Source organism: Rhincodon typus, chromosome 1, assembly GCF_021869965.1.
Source record: "Rhincodon typus isolate 14 chromosome 1, sRhiTyp1.1, whole genome shotgun sequence".
In the NCBI taxonomy this organism is placed as follows: Eukaryota; Metazoa; Chordata; class Chondrichthyes; order Orectolobiformes; family Rhincodontidae; genus Rhincodon; species Rhincodon typus.
Window position 1 is genome coordinate 128,682,731 of NC_063332.1, and position 14,385 is coordinate 128,697,115.

Consider the following 14,385-nt stretch of genomic DNA (forward strand, 5'->3'; position numbering starts at 1 on the left):
CACACAGTAAGATCATGGCTGATTATTTGCATTTCAGATTCCACATTCCAATCTACTCCCAACTTTCTGTTTTTGTTTTATATCAGGAGGACATTGTTTGTGCTATTCATTGTTAAATTTACATCAGAGAATTGACCATCTACAACAGGACAGTATTTAATCATCGCCCTTTGCCATTCAATAACATTACCATCACCAAATCCCAAATCATCATCTCTGGAGTGACCACAGTTTAGAAAACTAACTCTACAAGCCATATTTGGGCTGGGAATTTTACAGTCAACCTCCCAAAGCTTGTTCACCATCTAGAAGGTTGACGTCATGAGTATGATGGAATACTGGGATAACACAGCATGGAGCTGGAGGAACACAGCAGGCCAGGGAGCAGAGGAGCAGGGAAGTTGACGTTTCAGTTGGGACCCTTCTTCTCTGAAGCTCCAAAGTGTGTTACCTCTGTATGATGGAATACTGCCTATTTGCCTGGAAGAGTGCTGCCCTAAAAATACACAAGACATTTAAAACAATGTAACCCACTTAATCAAGGGTCTCTGATTTACAGATATCCAACTTACGAACGCAATCCCATACAGGGGTCTAGTTTTAAATATGTGATACATGAGCTATACATACCCTGTACTTATAAATGGCTTTGTCCTGCATTATGCTCCAACTTCTGTACAAGTTGACTTGTGAATGGATTCAGGAACGGAATCCAATCGAAACCCAGGAACTGCTTGAATGCCATCAAGTGTCTTAAATATTTGTTTCCTTCACTACTGTTACACAGAGGAACCAGCATGCACCATCTACAAGGTGCTCTGCAGGTACACTCCAAAGCTCCACTGATAATAGCTTTCAAACCAGCAAACTTACAACCTGGGCAAAGGTGGTCCATAAATGGGAACACCTTGTGGCCTGCAAGTTCCCCACTAAGTACACATCATCCTGTCTTGGAACTAAATCAACATTTCTTCACTGTCACTGGGTAAGTGTCTTGGAACTCCCTTTGAAATGGCAATATAGGTATACGAGATGGATTACAGCAGCACAAGGTGACAGCTCAGTATCCCATTCTCAAGGGAAATTGGGGATAACACTCACAGCAACACCAGCCAGCCTGCAACACACACACTCCACAAATATAACAGAAGTACTGCAATTTTTCAGAAACCAATACCATTTTTAGGGAAAACACGCACCTGCATGGGTGACTGCATTCTATACACAGTACAAAATCAAAATGGGTTTTCAGCTTAGTTAGTATTTTACAAACTTAATTTCTGAAAGAAATAATCAAGCAGCTACTGGTATATTAAGAGGATTTTTTTTTTTAAATGTAGGGGAGCCTTAAAATACTATTTGTTGTCCTGAAATTGTTCTTGAAGTGCCTCCACTCTGTCACCATTGCTCTCAACATCACCATAAATTTTAACACTGTCGGTACCACCTTCATCATCCACTTCAGCAGCAGAATCTTCCCAAAACAGGGCCTCCCAAACTATTTTCCAACGTGACCCATTCTAATGTGCCTGCAAACACTAACCAAGAAAAGCAATAAAGCATGGAAACCTTTAGTGCACAACTATCAAAGTTCACATGTTACAGATCAATATATAAAAATCAAGTAAGTGCGAAAATCCAAATTTAAGTACATTGTAAAAATATTTTGTGCTCATCTAGGTTTCAATCGGGCTGTTTGTACTTCCGGCTGACAGAAGACTCATTAAACCTCCTCCCCCTTCCCCTACACAATAGAAAAGCTTCAGAAAAGGCTCACAAGAACATTTCTAAGGATAAGGAATTTCAGTTGCTTGGATAGACTGGAGAAATTGGAGCTGTTTTCCTTTGAGCAAAGATTGAGAGGAGGCTTGTGTGTGTGTTCAAAATCATGAGGAGTCTCAATGCAGTAGATAGAGAGAAACTGTCCCTCATTAGAGGTTAGTGGGCAAAGTTAAAGCACATTGGCTAGGGGTTATATATTAAAACAGGTTGAGAGTTGGTTGCCAGACAGGAAACAGAGTAGGGGAGAAATGGTTTTGTTTCAAGTGGAAGGCAGTGAGTGTAGTGGGATACTGCAAGGATCAGTGCTCAAGTCCCAGATATTCACAATATATACAAATGACCTAGATGAGAGAACCACATGCAATATTTTTATGTTCGGTAAAGACACAAGATTCAGTGGGAGTGAAAGTTGTGAGGGAATGCAAGGAGGTTTCAAGGTGATTTCGACAAATGAGTGGGCAAAGACATGGCAGATTCAGTACAACATGGCTAAATGTGATGCTGTACACTTCAGTGTGAAAAGCAGACGAGTATTATTTAAATATGGTTATGTTGGGAAGTGTGCAAAGGGATCTGGGGTGCCCTTAGTCACCAGTCAATTAGACTGGCGGGTGCAGCAAGCAATTAGGAAGACAAATGTTATATTGGCATTCATTGCAACAGGATTGAGTTCAAAAATGGGAATATTTCATTGCAGTCGTATGGGGTCTTGATGAGCTCATAGCTATTACATGTAGTTTTGGTCTCTCCCTAGCCAAGAAACAATATACTTGCCATTGGAAGAGTGCATCAGAGGTTCATGAGGATGATTCTGGGGGTGGCAGGGTGGTCCAATGAGGAGAGATTGGTTCAACTGGATCTGTATTCACCAGAGTTTCAAAGGATGATGGGGCATATGAATGAAATGTATAAAATCTGAACAGGGCTAGTTAGGTTAGATGCAGGGAAGACTTTTCCCTGCATGGGGAGTCTAGAACTATGGATCATAGTGTCAGGACATGGGGTAAACTATGTAGAACTGAGACAAGGAATAAAATGTCTTCATTCAAAGGAGAGTGAATTTTCTGATGAAGGGTCTAGGCCCGAAACGTCAGCCTTCCTGCTCCTATGATGCTGCTTGGCCTGCTGTGTTCATCCAGCTCTGCACCTTGTTGTCTCGGATTCTCCAGCATCTGCAGTTCCTACTATCACTGATTCAAAGGGCCTACTCCTAGTTTCTAGGTTTTTATTAATCTACAATATTTGGTTGACAAACACCACCCACAACTCGGTGAACAGCCAGCTATGAAAAACGACTTTCAACCACACTCCCTCATTAAAAACAAACAGCCAACATATTTTTCATAGTCTTTTCACATTAGAAATGTTGGCATAAGAAATGTTTCGCAAAATTCATCACAACACAAAGTTAGAATTTTGAAAAGCAAGTTTGTGTCATTTGCTTGACTTTTATTAACAGATATACTTAAAATATAATGAAACAAAGATACTGGATAACCTTCACCATATACTAATATAATTCTGAATATATTTATATACAAATTGATATGTTGTTGTCTCTGATTAACAACCAAAAATGTTACCGCTCTTTCACTCAATTATTAACTGTTACTTTTTCTTTTATAACTCTCTATTTCAGCACCTGTTATTGAAGTTATTCCTTTTTGCTCAGCAGGCATCAACTATATTTTACGTCAGTTTCTTGAACTGTACTCACATTCCCCCAGTTCTAGATCTGCACCAGTTGTTTCATTTACATCAGGTGTAGGGAGAAACCACAAAAGAAAGATTTAAGTTGTGCATGAAATGAAAGAACTAAAGAAAAGAATCAAAGGAAAGTTAACGTAATTGCTTTGATGTACAAAGCGGATAGCAATCAACATCTAAAAGCAATTATGGAGTTAGTGTAAATTAATATTCCAAAATGTACTTTTCCAAACAGCCACAAGATGGTGCAGTTTACCACTTTTAGTTCAGAGATCCTGAAAACATACATAGCCGTACTATTTTAAACAGGATATTGTGAAGCTCCTTTCATCTTATCACTTTTTTTTATTTGAAAAAGGGTTGGTTACAATTGTTAGTTCTTACTTTGGTCATTTTGCAACCATAAAGAGTAGTTTGTTGCAAAGTTCAAACCATTGAAACATACCTCCACCTAATTGTTGGGATTCAATTATAAGTTTACCAATCATTTATACTGGCACATGCCAAATTAGTACTGCTGGAAAACCAACCTAGATGCAGACCATCTTAAAAATGCTAGTTTTAAGAATTTGTATAATCAGTCCATAATAAGATGAACTTCTTTTAGTAATGCAAAGAAAATATTCTTTTGACAAGAAGCCATATATTCAACCAATGAATGTTTATATTCCAATACATTAAAAGATAGTTCTGCAGTTCAGTTAATTCCATTAATGTTCAGAAACTAGCAGATAAGACTTTCCAACATTTCAAGTTTAGTTCTAAGCACAAGCGATTGCTTGCTGACAGCGTAGAGGCAAATCAGCACAGTCTTGGTGGGCTGAAGGGCCTATTCCTGTTCTAGAGATAGTAGGAAGAGACAACAAGGTGCAGGGCTGGATGAACACAGCAGGCCAAGCAGCATCATAGGAGCAGACTGTTCTGTACTGTTTTCTGTTCTTTGAGACACTTGACTTAGGAAAGCATTCACATCAATTCAGATACTAATTGTCATTCATCCTTGTTGATGTTTGTGGAGTCTTCCTGTACAGAATATCACAAATAAGAGGAGTGGGCCATTTGCCCTGGGAGCCTGTTCTGCTATTCAGCAGGACTATAACTAATCTTCGACCTCTACTTCACCTTCCCAAATCCCTTGTTACAGAAAAGGTATTAAACTGGGGCAAAACAGCTCTCTGAGGCATTGAATTGCAAAGGTTTAGATCCCATGAATCAGCCTTATGAACTTTTATTACACTCCCGCTAGAAGTATATCCTTCCTCAGGAGTCTGAAACTGTAGGCAATACGCTAGGTGTAGTCTCATAAAAGTCCTACATAATTGTAATAGGACTTTTTTTTCTTGTACTCAACTTCCTTTGTAGTCTAGGCTAAAATTGTCTGCTGCATGTCAAATTGCTGCAATTCATGTACAAGACCTCTCATGGTCCCTCTGTGTGAACACTTCCTGACCTTTCCTGTAGGACAACTTTGCCTATATTGCAAAAGCTAAAAGAATTGCTTCCTTCTGCACCATAACAATGTCACGGTTCTGCGAGCTAGCTGTAAAGCGCTTGCAGGCATTATGGCAACGTATGAGTTTCTAGATAAATTAAAAGTTCTTTCTTGTTAATTTCCCTGTGATTCTTGGCACGTTGGCCAGGAGGCAATTCTAGTTTGGAGGTCATCAGTAGAGACTTACAGCATGCCTTGAACTTACAAGCAAGAAACATGAGAAGGCCACTGGCAAGGAATCTGGCAAGCTGACCTAGACAGGTTGAACGAGTGAGCAAAAACTTGACAGATGGAGTTTAATGTACAAGGGTGTGAGGTACCATTTTGCTAGGATAAATCATAAGAAATACTATTAATTCAAAGTAGAGAGACTCTCTAAAAGTGCATCACAGACGAATCTGGCTGTTCTTGTGCATCAATCATAAAAAGTGAGTCTGCAGATGCAGCAAGTGATTAAGAATACAAATAAAATTTTGGCCTTTATTGCTGGGAACCACAGTTTACCAACAGGAAATTCTTATTCCAACTATACTGGACATCAATGAGGCCATTCTTGAAGTACTGTGTACAGTTTTGGCTCCTGTATTTAAGAAAGGATATACTGGCATTAGAGACAGCTCAAGAGATTTACTGAGATGAGGAGTTTGACTTATTAAGAACTGCCTTTATTCATCAGAGTTTAGAAGAAAGAGGGATGATCTTATTGAACCATACAAGATTCTGAGGGGGCGTGACAGGGTAGATGTTGAGATGATGTTTCCTCTAGTGGTGGAATGTCGAACTAGGGTATATGATTGCAGAATAAGGGGACACTTTTTAATTTCTTCTCTGAATGTCTGGAATTCTCAGCACCAATGAAGGATAGATCATTGAAAGTATTTAAAGAAGGCTACGGGGAGCTGGTATGAAAATGCCGTTGAGGCATGGGGCAGATCAGCCAGGATCTTATTTAGTGGCTGGTCAGGCTTGAAGCACCGAATGGCCTACCCCTCCTTTGTTTCACATGTTTTTATAACCACAACAACAATTCAAAGGGAGGAAAGGAGTCCAATAATTTTATGTGAAATGAGCAAATAAAATTACATGCATTTTTTCCAGTACCAAATTTTAAATGTCACATGGAACACAACTGACCAAGGGTGAAGAAATTAAAATTGAAGTGGACTAAAAGTCAAGTGAAGTTTAGGCTATTATAACACAATTCAATTTTACTGCACTAAAAACAAGTCAAAGTATTGCCTCCAGGAAAATAAGAATAGTAGTAGACCATTTAGATCACTCAGTATGAGCAGGTATCTGCCTTTGCCTCATTTACTTTAACCTTTTGGTAAGCAAAAATGTGCCATTCAGATTGAAGAGCAATAATTTATGTAGCCTCATTTGCCATTCGAAGAAATATGTTTCAGTCTTTTACTACATTTAGTGTGGAGCAGAAGTACTTAACTTCGCTCCTGTAAGGTCTGGCTCATCAGCTGTATCCCCAGGCAACTGCTGTTCCGAACTGGTCAGAAATGTTGAGTGTCTATTTACACAGAACTCCTGGAACCCTTGTCATCTTAAAAGCATGCATGGAGTATATTTGTCACTAATTTTGACTTTGTAAGTGCAATACTTCATTCGATCTCTGATCTGATACTATTCTTTTTACTTACCTACTTTTCCAACATTATTGGACTTTGAGCTGCATCCACTCAATCCACTAGTATATCTCTGCAAATCCTTAATCTCACTCCATCCCAATGATATACATTGAAAACAAGTGCTACCAAACACCGAATCTTGTGTACACGTTTCACCAGTTCAGTTTTTCTCGTCAAATTCTTACGCATGCTGAAGGTTGACTCCAACTTTGAGGTTAATTAACAGTATCTTTACGATGAATTCTTACAAATGTCATTTGGGATTATCACAATCACACTTGAGGACCTTGTTTAAGCAATGCCTTCACCTCTGAATCCACAACGATTGGTACTTTATAATTGTACTGAGAATCAATTCCAAAACTGAAGAATCACCCACATCTCCTTCATTTCCCCTTTAAAAGCAGGCAGTACATCAGTATGCACCAACTGTATGAGTATCAAAATATTCTATAGATTACGTCTGTGATGAAGGATACTTCACAAATTTCTGGAGCCCCTTTCAGGCAGAGTAGAAAAACCATCCAATTTATACTTTTTAAAATTTTAGATGTATAATCAAAGTGTTTTGTTTTAAAGTCTGCCTTCACCTACAAAAATCAGTTCATTGTTGTCCACGTATCCAACATTTTGGGATTACTATTCTTACTCATGCTTTGTTCAATGTTAAAATTACTTCCTCCTTGGAATTCTACTGTTCTCACTACAACTCTTTGTAAGGGGTGGCACAGTGGCTTAGAGGGCGGCATAGTGGCTCAATATTTAGCACTGCTGCCTCATAGCACCAGGGATCCGGGTTCAATTCCAGCCTCGGGCAACTGTCTGTGTGAAGTTTGCACATTCTCCCTGTGTCTGTGTGGGTTTCCTCCGGGTGCTGCGGTTTTCTCCCACAGGCCAAAGATGTGCAGGTTAAGTAGATTGGCTATGCTAAATTGCCTAAAGTGTCCAGGAATGTGTACATTTGGTGTATTAGCCATGGGAAATGCAGGGTTACAGGGATAGGGTAGGGGTTAGGTCTGGGTGGGATACTCTTCAGTGGGTCAGTATGGACACAACAGGCCAAATGACCTGCATCCATACTGTAGGAATTCTATGACAAGAGCAACTCAGCTAGTCCCACTCTTCCACCTTTTCTCCCATAGCTCTGCAATTTACTTCCTTGAAGTGTTTATCCAATTGCCTTTAGGAATTGTGTCTCCACCATACTTGTTTGCCATTGTCAACATCTACCTTATAATACGAGGGTCCCCAAACATTACTCGACTGACTCGATCTACTCGACCCTATTCGGTCTCCAGAACCAGATCCACCAATGCCTCCTACATTGTTGTGCTCTGCCATTTAAGTTAATACTATCCCAGTCTATATTAAGGTAATTAATAACCCCCATTGTCACTATTTTACAGTTTATGTACTTTGTGTAACCTCCCTAAAAATTTGCTTAAAAACTTCCTGGCCTATAGGATACAGGCATGATGCACTGTATGGTCTCAAAGATTACCATGCTATTGTACATGTACACATTTCAAAGGGAACCTAGCTTGTGTATTTCCGGTGTGGCACATTCCCAATTGCAACATTAGATGGAGAATTAGTGAAATGAGTTCAGCCTTGTTCAAAAGAGGAGAGTCACAAATATCTAAGTAGTACATGTTACTCAAACTCAAAAAAAGGGGACTAGATTAGAGATTTGCTCCAGTGTTGTCTCATATACTGCAGATGGGAGCACAGTGATTATTCACTCATTTGAAAAAGGGATCTTTCAAACTAAATGAGAATAATTGTAGTACGTGAGAATATGAAACATTTTCTAGAGGTAACTACAGTAAAAGTTGCTTCTGAAAATAAGTACCGGCACTTACAAAGTGCTAAGTCAACAGATCATGATTTCATGAAGCCATGGAGAACATTTACACATGCTCAAATGATAATTTTCCAATTCTTCTTAGATGTGAAACTTTTTACTGTAAGATTTCATTTTAGAATGGAAAAGAAAATGAATTGGATAAATGGTGGTCAACTGGTTAAATAGTTGCTGTGAACTAACTTTTAGAATCCACAATTTTTGGTAACGTTCGTGATTTAGAGACACGTGAGGTAGTCAAGACGTGTCAGCACGTATATCTTAAAAGCAAGATTATATTTGACACATTTACAGAGTTATTAATTTGAGGATACACTTACTTATATACAAAGGGATTGCAGCTGCTGCAAATTTTCAATTGATATTCAAAAAACACAAACATCTAGAAGATTTCAGACACACAATATAAGAAATGGCACGGCTTGGACCAGAGATTTATTGACTTATAGGAAAGCAAAACTACTTGTATTAATTCATATTTCTTGGATTACAAGAAAATTGAGCCCTAGGAGCAGGTTCTGGATTCACTTTTGCTCCAGTTATACATAGACAATTTGGAACTCAAATTACAGTGCACAAGACTAAAATAAGTTTTCAACATAAAAGTAAATGGTTTGGAAAACAGTGAAATAGAAAATAAAACATATCAGGACTGGCAAATTAATGGAACGGGCAGCAGATATAATTTAGTCTTGACAAATAAAGCAATAGATTTGAAGGAGAAACAAGCAACGGGAGAGTAACCTGTACAGAAAGAAGCTGAAGGGTGTACACAGAGCCATTATAATGCAAATACATAATTCACATGGGCAACAGCCCACAGATAAAATTATAATAAAAATCAACAGCACTAAGTTGTGTCAGCGGAAGGCCAAGAATATGAGAGTAAATAAATTATGAGAAATATAAACACAGCATTATTGGATTTGGTTAAGTAGAAATATCCTCCAATTAAATAATGGGAAAACTAAAAGCAATTGTCTGAGCACTCCCCAGCCCTGCTGGTTGACCTTAACCAGGCTTCTGGCTGCCTTAATTTTAAATTTCTGTTAACTATTATAAATCATTCACTGGCTTGTCTCAGTAATTTGCTCCAACTCCACAGAACTCTCGAAATACTCGCTCTCATCTAATTCTGTTCTTGACGATGCCGTTCCACCATTAGTGACAGTGCCTTCAGCTGCCCAGACCCTAAGCTCCAAAATTCACTCCCGAAACTGCCCCTCCTCCATTTCAGAGATTATTAAATCTCTTCGATCAAAATTTTGTCCTATTAATGCCTTGGCTGACTCGGTGACTAATTCTGAGTTACTACGCTGTGAGACGCCTTGCGAACTTGTTACATTGAGGATGCAACATAAACTAGCACCAGGACTGGTTAGGTCAGAATTAGAATGCGTGTTCAGTTTCAGGTACCCCATTCGGAAACAGCATGAAAATTAGTGAAGGTATATACAGTAGATTCATCAAGAGGATACCAGAGATGAAAAATTGCAATTACTGGAGATTTGAAATACATTGACCATTATTACTGGACCACAGATGGCCAAGAGGAGGTTTAACTGATCTTTTTAAATTATGAGAAAGTTTAATCTAAGAAAGATAATTTTTTTTTAGTTGGAGAATCAGTGACAAGTGGATTTTCACAGTACAGAACGCTTTGACACAAAATAGTTGTGATAGAAACCTGCAGCCTATTTCAAGAATAGATATATGTCTGAGGCAGAAGAGGAAGCACAGGGTCATTAGAACAAATGACCTATTTTTGTACCGTCAGCAAGACTGTGACAGGAAGCTATTGAAAAATAATTTTATTTTTTCCACAAAATACAGTTTATATTTCAAGAACTGACCTAAAACTTTACGTAAAAGCTATCACAACAGGAAGCAGAATGATGGGAGAGGGGTGTGAATGGATGTAACATTTAATTTTAAGCATGTTTTGATGTGAAAATATTAGTCAGCCAGTCCTCAATTAAAATTATGGTTGCATTCATGAAAATCACAAATTAAGTGAAACATTGGAAACTTCCTATGGCAACCAATATTAAAACTGCAGTTAGGTTTTGTAGGATTCTCATTTTCGCACAAGCAAAACTAAAAAATTATATCCTCCAAGTTGAAATATTTTATTGCTAAGTTCTTATAATGGTATATGAAGAAACTTTTAAAATATTAAAAATGAAAGAGAAATGAAACATACTACTTATTTGCCTCCTACTTGCCAGTGATTCTCTTTCCTGATCTTCCTGATGGAGACCCTCTCTACTCCTCAGCCATTCAGGCTGCAGCATTTCTCTCCCTGACCTCTAAGTTGTGCCCTCTTTCCCCAGTCCCTGATCTCTGGGTTGTGGTCTCTTCCTTGCAATTTCCTTTTCATGGCTTTGGGTTCCCGTTCAAGGTCTAATGCATTGGAAATACAAATCTTGATGTTTCATAAGTGCTGGGGCATTTACAAGCCATTTTGTTAAAATTGTTCCCACTCTCTCCTGAATTTTCACTGCGAGCAAAAGCTTGGACAAAGAGATGCAAAACAGGAGCAGCTTTGAAAGTCATTTCACACAGGGTCACAAGAGAGGTAAATTGATTTCACAAATAGAAGTAAACAGGTATGATAATAATTGTCATTACAGAGGTACAGTTGCAGGTTGACCCGATGGCAACCAAATATTTAAGGACCTTGATTGTCAAAAGGACAGGCAAACAGGAAAAAAGGTGGAATTGTGGAATAGAAGAAGTAGGATCAGTATATCAATGAGAGGATCTCAAAGTGGAAAATTAAAATATAGAATCTGTTGGGTGGAGCTAAGAAATAGCAACTAGGCATGCAAAAATTGGTAGGAGTCTTTCATAAGCCACCCCAAATATTAGTGGAACAGTAGGGCACTAAATAAGGAATTAAATGTGTACATAGGGTAATGCAAGTAGTCATGGGTGACTTTAAACTACAAAGAAACAGACATGGTTTTCTGATACAAAATGTTGAAGAACCCAAGAAACAGGATTTTTTGGATCTAGTCCTGTTCAATGAGAAAGAGCTAATTAATAAACTTGTTGCAAAAGAACCCTTAGTGAAGAACAATCATAAAAATATAATTTTCAATTAAGTTTGAAATTTATGTAGTTCAATATAAACAAAAGGAAATTATGAAGGTACCAGGGACAAGTAGGCTCTGGTAAACTGGGAAAATACTTTTAAAAATGTATGATAGTGGACAGACAAGGACTAATCCTTTAAAAAAAAGACAGTTTACAAAAATCAGACAGCCCTTTAAGGTGCAAAAAATCAATAGGAAAATAGAGTCAACCATGACTAGCAAAGGAAATTAAAAATTAAAAGCAAAGGAAGAAGCTTAAAAAAAATGAAAAAGCACTAAGCCTGAGGATTCAAAGCACTTAGAATACAGAGAAGGACAGCCAAGCAATCAAAGGGAGAATAGAATATGAAACGTAAAGCAGGAAGCATAAAAACAGACTAATAAAAACTTCTTTGGCTTGTCAAAGCAAAATTAATAACGACAAACATGGGCCACCAAAAGCAGAGACAGAAGAACTTACAATAGGAACTAGGGAAATGGCAGAGAAGCTAAATAACGATTTTGTGTCTGTCTTCATGGAAGACACAAGAACTCTCCCCAGAAAGAGTAGAGATCCAAGAGGCTAATCAAAATGAGGAAGTGAAAGACATTATTTGCAATAGAAAAGTAGGAGTGGATAAATTAGTGCAACTCAAAACTGACAAATGCCTGGGACCTGATGATCTACATCTCAGAGTGTTGACAGGGCAATTAGCTGGTCAGTAAGATTAAGAGAACAGGAGATGATTCCCATGGACAAAATGAGTTTGGAAAGGAGATGGGAGGCGATACAAGTTCCAAGGGTAGGACAGGAAGGAAGGAAAAGGATGAAAATGGCCACTGCTACTGATATCTATTTCTTCAGATTCTAATATTTTTGGAGATTTTATTTTAAGATTACATTGAAAAATAAGGTTTTACTTTTTTTTCTTGTTCCTCTCCTTTTGCTCTCTGTCCTTGTGCATCTCCAACTCCTCTTAACTATTTCTATCATTCTGTAATTGACAACTGTACAACAATTTGTTGTTTGCTTTATCCTGCCATCAACTTTTTAATAGTATCAAAATTACATTAATGTTGAATCCATTCCTGTCACTAATCTTTCAACCTCACTTGGAAAATCATTAAGCCCCCATGTAGTTCACATAAAGCATTTTTCATAAGGTACAATGCAGGTAAAGTATGCACACAAATTACAAAAGCAGCTCGATCACAACTTTAATCAGTTGCCTTTACAGAAACACTACTCCAAAAGCTGTGGTTTTTAACTTATTAAACATTTCAACAAGCACTCTACTTACAAGTAACATGGTAAATTCAGCCTCAGCACTTAAATTTGTCCTACTTAAGTTGAGAATGTATCTTTCTGTTTGCTGCAACACAGTTCACATTGTTGAATACAACACTGGTGGGTTATTTTATTGTTAACCTGTGTTGATCTTGCTAGCAAGTCAAATATAATGGATTTGAACAGTATTAATAGCATTCTTTGGGAAGAAATTCATAATGTATGATTTATATTAAAAATGTTACTTTTAAAATAATAAGGCTTGTGATTTAAGTTACCCGTTACAACTAAAGACTTTAATGTTGTCATTCACACACCATTTAAAACTGAGGCTAAAAGTCAAATAATGTGTCCTGCGTTCATTAGATAACAATGTACCTATTCAGTTGAGAATTGCAGGAAATAGTTCCACAGGAACCAATGCCCAACTTTTTATCTGACAGTTCATATGGTCAATTCTAGGCGAGAAGTGTTTGGGACCAGTTACTAATTCTCAGCAACGGTTAACGAACAATGATGTAGCTCCCATTCAAGATTATGCGGGTCTTTGAGGGTGAATTCGCAGGTGGGACTGATGCTGTCTTACATTTACCTTCTACCTGGGTTTGAACGTTGCTGTTAAGTTAGGTTTGTGGTAGTCTCCTAGATGTTGAAGGTGTGGGATTCAGTGAGAGTAATGGCTTTGGATGTCAAGGAATGATAGCTGGACTCTCTCTTGTTGGAGATCTTAATCCACTAGTGTTCAGTTTTAGTTTCCTACATGATGGGTGATAGAGGTTTTGAAAGGATGTAGATGAGGGTTATAAGCAAATTCACAGTACTAAACAATTTGGTTATAAAGGTAAGTTAATAGCGTGGAGCAAACATCATTTCTTATAGCAGTTGGGCACTGCAGGGAATTCAGGGCCAGAGTGATTGCCTGAACTAGTTTTGAATACCCACATGGTCAGAGAGAAATTTCTCAGATAACTGTTCTCCTGTTGTTTAATGGCCCAATTCACATTACAGTTTAAAATAATGAGCCTACAAAATTATTTATTATTTTCAAAATTCCTTGCTAACTTAATTTTATTGTTCCTCCTATCCCCCAGTTTTTTTGTAACCTCTTGCCTAATCTCTTTGTATTCTCTTATCATGCACACCTCTGCTGTCTATGTTAGTAATGTCTGCCACTTTCCCAATCCTCAATTGTTCCCTTAGGTCTTTATTCATCAAGTCTCACTATTGTTCAGTTTATTCTTTCCTGTTCACAGAATGAATTGTTTCTGCACTTGGTTGAACTGTTTTAAATATTTCTCAACGTTGTATTACATTGTTGCCCCCTTTTATTTTCACTAAGTTATATTCTCAATCCCTCAATCATCTTTTCTCCAATCTATTAATTTATTGCGCTTTATACATATATTCTTCTCTTCCACAATCATAATGTATTCTATCATGGTCATTATTGCCTGAAGGTTAGAGATAAAAAATACTGCAGATGCTGGGAATCCAAGGTAGACAAACAGAAGGCTGGAAGAACACAGCAAGCCAGG

The 14,385-nt window shown here is 37.9% G+C and overlaps 1 protein-coding gene across 5 annotated transcripts in view; it reads right to left on the bottom strand.

Annotated features, from left to right (window-relative positions):
* Positions 1 to 14,385, bottom strand: part of arfip1 (ADP-ribosylation factor interacting protein 1 (arfaptin 1)) — a 172,305-nt gene that overhangs the window by 140,292 nt on the left and 17,628 nt on the right. The window lies entirely within an intron of this gene.